The sequence below is a fragment of the Indicator indicator genome, chromosome 3 (assembly GCF_027791375.1).
Source record: "Indicator indicator isolate 239-I01 chromosome 3, UM_Iind_1.1, whole genome shotgun sequence".
Classification (NCBI taxonomy): domain Eukaryota; kingdom Metazoa; phylum Chordata; class Aves; order Piciformes; family Indicatoridae; genus Indicator; species Indicator indicator.
Window position 1 is genome coordinate 14,951,418 of NC_072012.1, and position 14,894 is coordinate 14,966,311.

Below are 14,894 nucleotides of genomic sequence, written 5' to 3' on the forward strand. Positions count from 1 at the left end.
GTTTCTGCCTTTTTCTTCAATATCATGCTTTCCTTTGCCATCTCATCTAGCAGTAATCTTATATGAGATTACTCCTAATGTTTTTTTAATTTTGTGTACCTATATGAATCTTTCTTTTCCCCACCACATCTGTAGCTTGTATAAATATAAAGGAACACTTCTCCTATGAAGAAAGGTTGAGAGTGTTGAAGTTATTCTGCCTAGAGAAGACAAGGCTCTGGGGAGACTTCACTGTGAACTTAAAGGCCAAGATGGAGACAGTCTTTTTCTCAGGGCCTGTTGTGACAGAACAAGGGGTGATACTTTTAAACTAAAAGAGGGCAAATTTAGACTTGGTATAAGGAAGAATTTTTTTACAATGAGAGTGATGAAACACTGGTACAGGTTGTCCAGAGAAGTGGTAGATGCCCAAACACATTTAAAGTCAGGTTTTTTGGGGCTCTGAGCAACATGATCTGATTGAAAATGTCCCTGCTCAGTGTAGAGGGCTTGGAGTAGATGAGCCTGAAAGATCCCTTCCAACCCCAAATTTTGTGTAATTCTATGAAAAGCAGATGTTAAGAGACTTGCCCAAGGACACAGAAAATCAGTGGCAGAATGAGCATGACAGCCACAGAGAGGTGAACACAGATCTGCAAACCATAGGTACATGCATCCTACCAGCATGCCCTTTATACATACTCAAGATACATTTGCCTTGGGCTTCCTTGCAGCTGTTTCATGTGGCTCAAAAAAACCTGGCACAGAGGTAAAAAATCACACTCAGTCTCCTGTAAATGTTTGAAAAAGGGAGGCTTTAACCAATTTCTGAAACATACGAACTTTTTTCACTCTCAGACTCACAGTGATGCTGCATAGACTCCTGTGAAGGATGATTCCTAAAGGAAAACAAGTTCAGGGATAGTATACTGCAGCTGATTACACTTGCAAGGTAAAAATAGGCCCTGAGTAAAAAAGATAAATAATCTACCTGATTAATGAACATTAGCCTGTGAGAGGGTTTTAGGAGTTTGTTTAAAGATATATTACACTTTCCAAGAAAGGAGGTGGTAAAAGAAGAAACCTAAGGCAAAGTTATTCTCCTGAACCAGATAGAGCAGCCGATGAAATCAGCTCCGTTTTTTGTCAGCGTTCGTTCTGCTGCCAAGCGTCCTCACCATGGAGTTGGGAGACTCATGGGCCATCTGTTCAGCTTTTCAGAGACTTGCTTTTCAATAGCAGAGCCCTTTTTTTTTTGTGCTGTTTCTTCCCAGAGTTACCTTTTTGCAGGGACATCTGCTTGAAGGTCAGCTCAAATAAAAGTATTGTCTCTCAAAAGATAGGCTAACCCATGCCAGGAATGGAGCCGAGTAGAGAGAGACACACAGAAGGAAGACACATTTTTCACTCACTGGATTTGGTTTGTACCCTACCAATCCCCTCCCCTTTTTCCTCAGGGCATGTTTCAGAGCTCTGACATCCAGAGGAACTTTAATGTACCCCCTACTTTCACTACTGCTCACCCCAGGGGTTCAGAAATCACAAGTCAAGCTCTTCACAATTACAAGGTTGGGTTGAAAGCCATGAAACTGCTGTAAAAATTAATTTTCAGGGATCTATCTCTTTGTCTTCTGTCATGAGCGACTTACATTTGCATCTTGCTCATTTCAGTATTTCTCTGCAGCAAAGGAAGGTTAAAACATGCATAATTTTTTAGTAAGGTGTGAGATAGTCCTGTGGGAAGGAGAGATGAAACTTTATGGAAAATGTTGCTACAAGGCAGGTTTTGCTCAGCATAAGGAAAGAAATGACTGTAGGGCCCCGTCTTGGAAGATGCTGAGGATACCTTGCTTCCCACAGAATGGGAATCCTCATTCAAAATGTTCTTCAAGCAGTAAAGGATTTGATTTAGACACTGAAATAATACAGTGGCTTTCAAGGAACCCAAAACCTGCAGTTCCCATGCTTTGCCAGCCTAGATAGGACTGATTTTAAGTTGTAACTACCTGGAAAATTGGTGTGTCACCTCATTGGTCATCATATCCACAGAGAGACAGATACCTCAGCAGGGTTTTTCCAGCATTGTTAGACATCAGCAGTGGCAGATGATGGCTTGTTGCCCTCTCCAAGTGTTTGTTCCTTTCCAGTAATCACAGAGGAAACTTCAAATACTACTGAAATTTAGACTTTTACCTTAGTGTAGCTAAAATTAAGTGTCTCTAGTCTGATGCAGTCAACATGGGTGTAGTGCTCTCTCAGGACACAGTGACTGTCTAGTCCTCATGGCTCTGTGTCTATGATGGTCTTTTCTTAAAAAATCATGGGTGCTAGTGGCAGAGGTTTTCTGGGAACTGGGGAAACAACAACTTTCAGTAGGGCTGTTGGCAACCATTGGATTCAGAGAGTGGAAAAATTAAATAGCAGCAGGGACTTGTTCAGGTCAGTTTTTTTTTTTTTTATTAATGTGGCTAAAAAAGAGCTTGTGGATATGTCATGCTACCCATAATGCTGTGTGTATGTACACAGGCAACCACACACACAAATGCCCCTCACTACACGTTTATGCAGTTGAAATAAAAGTTTATTATATTACTTTGCACTCTATACACACATGCACAAACAGAATAGTTCAGCCGTACTAACATGTCTTTGGTTTAGGACAAGCAGAAGATGATAATATTGACACCTCGCTGCACCAGGGGAATTGTAATTCCCTTCTGTTGTCATGGTTGGGAAAAGATTACTATGCTGGTAGCAAGTTTCCAGCCCTCAGCTCCCCCAGCCAAGGCAAAAGGGGATATGCAGGCTGGGGTGGGATTATTGTTACCCATCTGAGGGAAAGGGATATGTGGAGGTAAGCTTTCAGAGCAGCCTTGAAGTACTTAATCCTGCACAAGCAGCTGGAGAGTGATGGTGTTTATCACTGATGGGTTTTACCTAGGGGGCTCTACAACAGGAATAGAACCTCAATGAGGAGGAAGGCTGGGGGTTATGGGAATGGAGGGGGAGCCACTGGGGATCATGGCTGAGGCAGGAATAAGAAACCCTGTGGCGGAGGGCAGCCAGAGAAAGCTTCAATCTGATGAGTGGATTTGAAGTGCTGCTTTGGTGGTTGCAATGTTTGTGTGCTAAATTGGGCATCACTCTGAGCCCATTGCTGAGGTCTGACTCACCCATGCCGTCTCAGCAAATGGACACATCTGTCTTGAAGTCCAAATGTCTCTGCAGAAGGAAAAAAAGAGGTGATGGAGGTGAGGAAATGCTCAAGAACATAATCAGTGGAGACAGAGACCAGGCTGTGCCATGGCTCCCACCTTGAGATCAGCTCTTCCTAAGCATAGTATTGAACAACACCTGGGCTAAGTGTTACTGCTTCAGACCAAAAGACAAAGGTCAGAGGGTTTTTAGTTTTCCACATCTCATAATCACAGTTTATTTTGGCTCACAAAGGATGGACTATAATCCAAGCAAGGACAACTGCCTGCAGCAGCAACTGGTACATGGCGTGCCGTGGAGAATTGTGCTAGTTGAGCTGGTGGCTTGGCATCACATGGTTGTGCTGTCTCAAGGTTCTTCAGAGCCTGAAGCAGTGAGGAGAAAGGCTGGGAGTTATTTGGGTGAGAGGCCAGTGGTGAAGAAGAACCAGTGTCTTTTAAGGAATGAGGCTAGTTGCTGACTCTGTCAGGGACCTTCTGCCCTGTAAGACACTATCAGAAAAGAAATGAAACTAAATAGCTGTGGTCTTCACTTATTGTGCAGATGCTCTACAGATAACTTTGCTTTCTTCCAGCCTCATTGGCAGGTTAAAATAAATGGAAATCCTGAAGCTCTGCTCTAGAATAGGTGTACTAATGCTCTGGTCATCTTGCTGTGATAATATAGGAATAGCAAGTAAAAATTTCCCATGCTAGCACAGTTTATGTCAATATTGACCCGGTGCCCTGGAAGAGAAGGCTTTCTTCTGAAATCCTCACTAGTTTTATGGGGCAAGGCTTCTGCTTTCCAGCTGTCCTGGGTTAACACCAGCCCTGCCTCTCTGCAAACCTAGCTGTGCTCAATACTCAGGTGTACGTGACATCTGCCAGTGCCGATCCTGTTGTTTGTGTGCACAACTCACAGTGGGCTTGTGTTAAAAAGATGTGGGTTTTGTAAATTTTGCATTGCTAGTGAGGTGATTTTGCTTCAAGTGCTAAGGGACCCCTTGCAAAATCTCTTCTGACTCTTCCCTGAGAGATAGAGTAATTTATTTTTTTTCCCCAAGACGTGTTCTGAACTACTGCTCTACAGCATGGTTGTGCTCACTGTATCTCAAGAAATCGGTATTAAATGTGTTATTTTTCGGGCTTGGTGGTGGTAGAGAAGAAAGTTAGAAGCCGGAAAGACAGAAAGAAAGAAGAAAAAGAGCAGATAATAGAAGAAGGTAGGGAAAGGTGGTTGCAGGGATCAGTCTCACTGATAAGAAAGCTTGAGTTTTGCTTGGGGTCATGACACTTGAACACTGGGAATCTGTGGCCTTTCCACTATTGAATTATGTTTCATCTTGACAGTGTTGCAGTCTGCAAACTGTACTGGTGTGACATGTACAATAACAAAGCAGAAATATAAAAATTTTCTTCTAGTGAACACTGTCTTGGGCCTGGTCCCACAGGACCTGAATCTCCTCAGACCAATGCTTTCTGTTGGTTTTAAACACTCATCCTCTTTTGCAAACCGCAGCTGTACACAACATAGTTGCCACTTCCAGACCAGATATACCCTCCTTGCTAAATGTCCCTGAACAGCAAAAGAAGAGGTCATTTTTTTTCCCCAAACTATACCCTGATTGTCTTACGTGGCTGGAAGAAAATTCCGTGGTCTCAGTAAAAGGATTGTGGAGTACTACAGCTCTCTCAATACTAGAGAGAAGGAAATGCAAAAGGAGGAGGGAAAATAATTCATTGTCTCATGGTGGAGCGATGTCCTCAGGAAAAGAATTAGTTCAGGAGTGGCTGTGGATATTCAAAGGACAGGGTAAAGACTATAATCTTTACATGTTATGGGTTAACTCTTCCTGAGGGTTGGAAATCAGCATTTTTGACACAGATGTCTCTCAGCCCTCAGCACAGTTATCACACATATCCCTGTTCCTACTGCCTCTCACTGTTTAGTGGAATGATCTCTGGGGAACCTCTCTCCCCTCCATATCCTACATGTGTCTCTTGAGCTTTAAATTCCTGGCTGTTCTGGGATACAAGGGGGCAGGAGGCAACAGAAACAGTTAGGGAGCTTTGGGATCTGCTCCTCAAAGCTTCCCTGACAATTTCTTCTAACTCTAGGAATTTGAACATTTCTCTCCATGAACTCTGAAGAAGATCTAGGGACACCAGCCAAGATGGTAACCTTGAAGACACCTTCCTCTGGTCACAAGAATCCCATTCCTGAAGTTCCCAGTGAACAAATCACTGTTTACTTTGATGCAAGAAATACAATATTCCTGTAGGTGCTGTACTTCTACTGTGCTTTGAATCACAGAATCATAGAGTGGTTTGGGTTTGAACTGACCTCCAAAGGTCAGCCTATGTGCATAGACAAGAGCCCTCTCAGCAACATAGGCATCCTTGGTGTCTGCTCATCTTTTTTTGGATGAGTGATAGTGTAAGCAAAGAAGCATAGAAGGCTTCAAAGGCTCTGAGAACCATCTGAGTGTATTTAAACTACAGGAAGATCTAGATGAGATAAACATCATCCTCTTTATTGGCCCTTCTTAGCCCTCTTGAGCACTTCAGGTGTTGTTCCTGGGCCCAATGAGGAGATCACGGTCAGTCCTTCAGCAAACAGTGCTGTTTCTTTGCAGTCCCTGTTCCAAACCTGTATTCTACTTTCCCATGTTTTGATGACTTCAGACTCTTAGTGGGCTCTGACAGATATCTACTAGGGAATACGTTAGCTACCAGTTTCTCATAGTACAGTGGTTTTTGGTGTTGCCTCAGGACGTGGTGGCTTGATTGTTCATGTGTATCTCATTTGAATGAACTGTCATGTAAGTCTTATTAGTCTGTGTCAAATACTTTTTTCTGGCACCTCTTGCAGTCTGTTGTTCAAAACACCCAGAAAACCCCATGGTCAAACAGGTTTTGGAGAGAGAGATACATGGTCTCTGTAACTTTGCCAAAGACAGCACATAGTGAAGGCTAGAACAGAAGGTGATAGGTCCATGGCAGAGTCCTCTCTCTTTTCTCTGTGCTGAAGATGGCTCTCAGTCCCTTCCTCTGAACCACATTTCCCTTGTCATGGTACACACCTTGGTATGTTTTCTCAACTCACTTTCTTTCCAATGAAACATTTGGGAAATGGATTAGGCCTTTTAGAAAGCCCATTTAGCACCATGCAAGAACATTTCAAAACCAAGTAAGAAAATCATGTGAGAATTATTTCATTTTGCAGTCTGACCTATGAAAGACATGTCCACATCTGAGCAGTGCTATCCTTTGACCAATGAAATCTCATTGAACAGCTTAAAAGTGTTTGAGCCTAGGGACTACACTGTTTTGCAAGAGTAACCCTTGTGAAAGAGAGAAGGAAGGTCTCAGTAAGCCTCTGATATCACAGGGTGATTGGCCACCAGAGGAAAGTCTCTGCTTCTCAAATTCCCCTGGGTGTAGTTCTGGAGCTGGATGCACACTTCTGTCTGGATATCCATATCTCACAAGACAAGACTCTGAAGGATAGATTCTCTTTCCTGGCAAAAGACACAGGGAGGAGAGCAGAAAGAGGATCTAAAGGATGATTCTCTCTGGAATTACATGACTGCCAAAACAGTCTTTTGGGGATTAATGAGCTCAAGGCCAAGACAGAGTCATCCTCTTTCAGGAAGTCTAGCCCAAGCCAGTGGGCGGAGTGGACTGGGTGAGGGAGCTGCAGCCATTTCCATGGTGGTATCCAAGCTGCAGGCCTGAAAGGATAAGATTTGTTATGTCCTCTCATTTTACCTCTGTTTTTCATTGGTGTTAGCAACCACATCAGAGTTAGCTGAGTTTTCAAATGATGTATCAAGGGGTATCATGACTGATCTTTAACTTCTATAGAAATTTGCTGGGCTGCATTTGCCCTATCAGGGGTGGGGGGATGGGGAATTCAGACCTCTCACTCACCCATTGCTTCAGCTTTGTGGGCCAAATTTAGCTTTGAAGTCAACAGCTTCAGAACCACTTCTTTTGCTGTTAGAGTTCATAGAGCACATCTGATTTACACTAATGCGGAGAATCTGGCATCTCACTCCTGCTGGAGCCCAAGTCTGAATTTGGCCTTTTGACTTTCAAGAATTGGCTGCAAAATGAGGGATCCTTGTCAGCTTTAAGATAGGTGCTGTATGACTCCAAGCAGGTTTGTCATCTGTTTGCAAAGTGAAAATAAGCCTGCAGTTGTTGACAGTAAATGAAGTAATATTTACATAATAGAGTCATACCTGTTTCCTGGTAAAGAGATCAATGCATATTTCTTTTTACAATAACACATCCATGCTGTATATCTTCACAGAGACAATAATATTTGAAGTGAAATATTCTCCCAGCTACAGAATTACTTCTGTTGTTTTCCATTTGCTTTTTGTTCCTAATAGTTTATTACTAGTGGACAATAGTAAAAAATAATCCAGAGGGAGACAAACCATCCCCTTGTTTCAGGTCCTTTCAAAGATATCTTAGTTATTAAAATTACTGTCACTAAGATTGGTGCTCAGGTTTTGCTCTCAAAACTGGGGCCCCATTGCTCTGGGTGGCAGGTGAATTTGTGATACAAAGCATTGCCTGTCCACTAGAGCTTACACTTGGAAAAAGACACAGCAAGGACAGAGCCACCACATAGCAAAGTGGCAGCAAAACTGCCACAAAGTGTCCTGCATCTTTCCCACCTTCCTCCTGGCTGCTCACTTCTGCATTGACTTTTGCAGCCAAGCTAGTTATTGTAGAGTGAGTGATGGGGAGAGAGGTTGGGGGCATCTTGGGAATATTCCATGTAATAAAAAAAGACTGTGTTGTAGTGGTGTGATGGACCTTGCTTGGTGGCTTTTTTTCAGTTAGCTCTGGCACAAGATATGTTCTACTGTAACTTCACAGAGGACTAAGAATATGGTATGTGTCAGAGGAGTCATTCTTTGGTGTTGCTTCTTTATTTCCACAGATTGTCTCTGCCTAGACTTCAAGATGCTGGAGAGCAGATGAGATGAGAGCCACTTCTGTTTCTCTTAGTTGTATTTTCTTCTGACTGACAAAAAAGTTCTCTTTCTTTTCAACCATATGACTCCTAAATCACTTCATGCAAATCAATAGTGATAAATAAATACTGAGGTGCTTCCACTATTAATACACTTGTGTGGCCCACGTTATGTAAATACTGAAGATAGCAATCAAGATGTAATAATTATTTCCCCATCTTTCCACCTCCATAACCTTCTGTGAACACAGAGCTTCTAAAGAAAACCCTAAGGAAAACCCTACAGCTGTTTTTGCCCTGCAAGACAATATCCACATAACAAACTCTTAATTCAGGCAAGTTCTCTTCTCATCTCTCCAGCTGCCCCTGGTGCAGAGCGATGCTCTGAGTCAGCTGGATACTTGTGTCCATCTCCTGAAGGGCAGCTGTCTTCCTTGTTGCCTCTTACTCAGGGTGTCATGGCAACAGTGAACAGCAGAGTCATATCCCTAGCATGGGTTAGCAGAGCTGGTTTTCACATCTGTGTGGGTTTATTTGTTCTCAAAACCAAGAATTATTTGCCCTAGTGCAAAAAAGTTTTATGCTGCTCTTGCATGTCCAGTCTGGATTGGTCACTAGAAGAGGAAGCAAAGGAAAGTTTCTTGGTAGGAACAGAAACAGGAAAGGAGAGTTTCCCGGTAGGTGATGCTAAAGGAAAAAAATGGTTTCCAATTCCACCCAGTAAACTGGTTCACATGCTTTGGGCTGGCAATAAGGGCACAGCAACTGCTGCATTAGCAGAGTCTAACCATCCTGAGATAAACAGTGGGCAAGTTAGCTCAGCAATCTAGGTCCCTGTGATCAGTCCCATAGACACTAAGGCATCCTATTGACCAACCCAAAGGTACTGAGGGAAGATCTCTCAGGTTAGATCATTTACCATTGTTTTACTGACAGATTAGTCTAGCTGGCTTACCTGATCATGAAGAAGAGGCAATGTGATGAAAGAGGGAACGGCTTTAGGTTGTGCAGATGCTGTGCAACCCAGGTTTGAAAGATGAGCTAGTATCATCTCTCTTTGAGACATCTCTAGCTATTCCTTTCAAAACTTCATGACAATCTTGTCTTTTGTAGTAGAAAATTTGTCATGCAAATGGGACCTGCAAACCACAGGAGGTTGCATGTTTGAAGAGACAGAGTTAACTAGGCCATTAAGGGAGTGGAACATCTTCCTTACAAGGAGAGACTGAGGGAGCTAGGCCTCTTTAGCTTGGAGAAGAGGAGATTAAGAGGTGATGTTTGTAAATATGTAAAGGGTGAGTGCTAAGAGGATGAAGCCAGGCTCTTCTAGGTGATGCCCAGTGACAGGACAAGAGACAATGGGTGAAAGTTGAGGCATAGGAAATTCCATGTAAACATGAGGAAAATTTTTTTTCACTGTGAGAGTGACAGAACACTGGAACAGGCTGCCCAGGGGGTGTTGTGGAGTCTCCCTCTCTGGAGATATTCAAGACCCCTCTGGATGTGTCCCTGTGTGATCTGGTATAGGTGATGCTGCTTGGGCAGGGCGGTTGGACTAGATGATCTTTCAAGGTTCCTTCCAGCCCTTAACATTCTGTGATTCCATGATCTCATGATTTCTCAAGTCCTGAGACACAGATACTGGAAATGGTTGTTTCAGATGTCCTAATGTGTCCAGTTGATTTTACACTGGGGTGTAAAAATCAGATAATCATAGAGTCACAGAATACATCAGGTTGGAATGGACCCTAGAAGGTCATGTCCAACCACCTGTCACTGAGCAGGGATATCTTTAACTAGATCAGGTTGCTCAAGGCCCCATCTAGTTGGACTTTGAATGTCTCCAGGGATGGAGCCTCCACCACCTCTCTGGACAACCTATTCCCATATTTTACAACCCTCATTGTAAAGAACTTCCTCCTAAAGTCCAAACTAAATCTACCCTGCTTTAATTTATAACCATTGCACTTCTGCCTATTACTACAAGCCCTTTTAAACAGTTCTTCATCTGCTTTCTTGTAGGTCCTTTTCAGATATTGAAATGCTGCTACAAGGTCTCTCTGGCACCTTCTTTTCTCCATAAAAAATAAAAGACCTTCTGCTGAGTGATGAGAATACTCAGCAGCAGTTCTGACTTTATACTTATATCTCTGCTCTCTGCCACTTTCCCTCCTACATCCCTCCCCATGTTTGGCCCCTGGGGATGAAATACACTATATCTAGTCCAAGTCTACTCCAATTACTGTGCAGCTGAAGGAGTCAGTTAGGACTTGCCTTCTTGCCTCCTGATTTGCTGTGGGGTAAATCTCAGAAGCTCTCTTCATCATCTTCTTTCCTCTGTCAGGCCCTATAGGACAAGCTACAAGCAAAACCCTAAGGAGGTGAAAGGCTGAGCCACTTCCCTCCATCACATGAAGTGTAACACACTTGAGATACTCTGGAACAACTGTTTGGCTGTTGAGTGGGTTTGCACAAAGGCTTAATAAATACTTCAGAGGCTGTCTCAGCTCCCAGGTGTTTACAGGCTGGACAGGGAAGAGAAGGATTTTTCTTCCTTTTTTCATTATGAGAAATGGAGTACAGAGAAGTGAAGGGACCCTCCTTAAGTTACATCCCTGCCTAAATCTTTATCCCTCAGCTAGGAAATAAGCATCTGAATATCCTGCATTTCTATTGATATATGAAGTACCATTGGATCAGACATACTTGGTGTGTTTCTACAGCACCTAACACAAATGGGGGTCGTATCTGAATAAACACTGATGACACACTGCAAGCAATCTTCAGTGATGTCATCAAGGTTAATGTGGATTATTTTTCAGCTCTTGACCCTGTTATCTGTGAATGTCTCACCACATACATTCATCTCGCATTTGACTTCAGTTAATTTCTGTTGTGGGGAAGGTTCATTCCTGGATAGGGTTCTCTTTGGGTTTAAGGCATTTAGGAGCCTGCTTCTCAGTGCATCTTGGTGAGCTCTGTATGCTCCTAAATCATTCTGGATGTTCTTATCAACCTCCATGGTGGATCACCCACATCAAGGCAAATTCTGTATATGATGGAAATGATCTTCCTGCACAGAAGTGCTCCTCTGTTTCATTTTATTATTGACCTTTCCTAATGGTTCATTTATTGTATTGTTAGTCATGATACTAGTAGGCAATAAAACATGTCAGGTGTCAAGTAGGTGCTTTTTAAGGAAGTGTAGCTTTCCAGTCATTTCCCTGAGTCTTTGCTATACAGCATCCCTCTTCTGGAGTTCAACCACACTGTTTAAACTCAGTATGTACACAAAGGTTTTAACAGACTGATCCAAACCATGCTTTATTTTTTTTTCATTTTTCATTCTATTTTGAGAAGGGAAAGAGACTGCATCAGGGTCCCTAGGCTGCTCTGCAAACTTTGTTTTTCATTTTTTTACATTTGCAAAGCAAAAGATCAGAGTAAGTGTTGGCTTTGGTCACCAGCTGGAACTATCAGTAGTGATGAGTACCATGGGCAGTAAAATGATGCCACCCAGAACTGAAGAGGGAACATCTGTGGCTGTCGAACTATTTCCATTCAGCCTTTAAACAACCCAGTAGAGATTTGTGGATGTGGGTGTGAGGGCCCTTTCCTTATCAAAGAATTTCCTTGTAATGTATTTTGAGTTGGGTAATAATAGGCAGTATGGGTGAATGCTGTCTAATTTATTTATTTTTTTTTAAGTGCATGTCTCCCAGTGGGTGATTCATCAGCTGCTGTTATAGAAAGTATGTTGGGAAGCTTGCAGCTGTGGGCTCAGACTGCAGTTTCTGTGTCGTTGCTAGGGATTCTGCATTAAATATCCCGATTCTCTGCACTTAAAACTAGGAAAAATTGACATTCTGACTTCCCATAAGAGAATGGAATACGTGATTCGCAGCCCTTCTTCTGCAACATTAATCAGGCCCTGTTTATAGGGAAAAGAGCCAAGGTAGGGGGTAGAGCCAAAGAGGTATGTTCACAAAGCCAAATGGTGATGTCATCTGGGGCAAAACAGTAACAGCAAGCCACTTAACTGGATGAGATGCCTTGTAGTGGGAGCAAATCCCAGTTAAAAGAGAGAGAAGCATTAGCGTTTCTTGGCTGTGCCATTGACTGCCCTGGTTTTACTATGGCTTGTTTATGGAGGAAGAAAACAGAGCCATCAACTGCAGTGGTGAGCACATGGAGTTAAAGTCAGGCAGCTGAGGCCTGCAGATCTGCTGTGAGACTCAGGGCTAGGAAGTTCATCATTCACGTGCTGGGCTTTAGATCCTCAAACAATTTCTGCCTGTTACACAAAGTTAGTTTGGGAGCTTCCTTCCATAAGAGTGTGATGGTTTCTCCTTGCAGGGTTAATATGTGAGTTATGACTTGGGTTGACATATGCTATATATGTGTAAGGGATTGCTCCTTACCCTGGGCATTTGCAACTCACACAGAAAAGGGGAGAGCTGTGATTACCGTTTTACAGACAGACTAAGGGAAATGACAAGGGATTTCCTTGAGGGCACTCAGGAAAAGAGCATGTTCCTCAGATGGGAGGGAAACACAACTTTCCATAGCAGGTCTCTTTGTCTTAACTGGGAGATGGCCTACCTGGCTTCATGTGAAGCCTCTTTTACACACGCACAAATCACTTTGCAAGCTGAATAAAAGTTGGAGAAATGGGTTTCTGTCTCTTCTTCAGTTAGTGGCAATGCTGAAGCTGAGAGTGTAAAAGTTTTCACAAAATGTAGTGATACTCTCTGAAGATATGGGCAAGAAAAATGTAAAGGCTGATCTTCATTCAGTTATTGCAAGGGACTTGCAAGAAGGATACCTTCATGGCCTTTGGGCTGTCTTCATGAGCATCCTTCTCCTTACAAAGTGGAACCTGACTGTCTGCTTATGGAGATGTAGAAAGTAGCCTCCAGAATGAGATTTAGAAAGTCTGAGCACCCCATCTCCATTCTTTATATGGCATGGAGCATTCTGGGCAAGACAGCTGTTGCATCCACAGGTACCAAATTGCATGCAGCAACTCCCTTCTCAAGCTCAGGCTGAATAGATCATTGCCTAGATCAGTAAACTGCAAAAATGACTGTGGTTTTCCTACCTCCTTGATGTTATACCTCCTTTCCAGATGAATTCAGGTTTGCAGTTTGAAACAGTATTTATTGGTTACAGCACTACTATACATTTTTTTCTGCCCATTTGAGGTGGTCATTTCTGCAGTTATGATAGAAGATGCTTCTTTCCCCATGTCATTACTTCAGTGTCATCAGAAAAGAAAAGTAGTAAGTATAATTTATAAAATGGTAAAATATCATATTATTGTTCTTAATACAATCTTTTGGAGCTTAGAAACATTTCTAAACATCACATATTGTCTTACTGGGAACTATGTTATCCTTGGGCACTTTATCAAAATTATTAATCTGTGGGACACTCAGTCTGATAAAGAAGGAGGTTTGTTGGTTTGACCAACGGAAGTTCTCTATTCTAAGTCAGACCTGTGCTTTAATCTAGGTCTTACAGGGAGAGAGAACAAAGAGCAAGCCAACCAGAGTTTGGGATGATATGATATTGTCAGTGATCTATCTAGAGTTTCTCTGCTCAGGTGCTGAGGACTCACACACTTGGGATGCAGGCTTGAGAAGCCAAAACAAACTGTACATCTCTGTTGGGGAGAGGAATATGTTAAGATTCCTCACCCACTTCAAAGCTGTGACTTCAGTATCTAACCCAACATGGATATGTTTCTTCATATGATATCAAAGCGGTTGGCCATTGGTGGTAAGACAGAAGCTGAAAATGTGGTGAACGATGTACTCATCAGTGGCACGTGGTTTGTTATAACTCTGAGACTGATTAAGGGTTTCCTCTGTGGTAAATCTGAAATAAAACTGTAGGCTTCTTAGCAGGTAGAATAATAAGATAATAATGAAAGAAAATAATAATTGATAAATGAAAGAGAAGAACACAAAAAAGAAGACAGTGTATGGGCTGGCTGAGGATCACTGAATGCTTCAGAAACACTCTTATGAGACACTCACAGTGAGTGGTAGAAGGTCTGAGTCTTATCCTAAGCTTTTCCATAAACACCTTCTATGCTTTTGGTCCCACTCTTTCATTTTTTCCAAATCTGTGCTTCTTTCATTCATGGAACAAGAAAATGAGTGAGGAAATTTAGTAGGTAACAGCAGAGCATTTTGAGTAGCACAAGATGCCACTATGAAGCCATGTCCTCAGCTGGTGGTGAAGACAATGATTTACACAGGCAGATGATCTGGCTCCCCCTTTTTCTAGTATGCCAGCATACATCCATCTTTATGCCAGCAACATCCACGTTCCATTTGCAAGCATTTAATAAGTTCAAGGAAGTTCCTGTTTTGATCTTTTGTTATAACCAGTGTTATTACGAATGCAAACAATAACCAGAACAATTGCAGTCATCAATGAAACTATTGGTGAAGAATACAGGACTTTCCTGCTTAGACACAACTATGAAGAGGACTGTTTACTTAGCTAGACTGTCCTTTTATAGTTACCAACAGGAAATGTTTGCAATGTTTGTGTAAGAAGGAGACTTCGAATTATCCCACATGATCTCTTCAAAGGGATGTGAGAACAGAATGTATGTTTTAAATAAAATCCCACAGCCTTTTTTTTTTTTTTCCTTATAAGTGAGCACATTTGGTATTGATGGACTTGCCAACCAGTTGTCTATATCTTTTTGG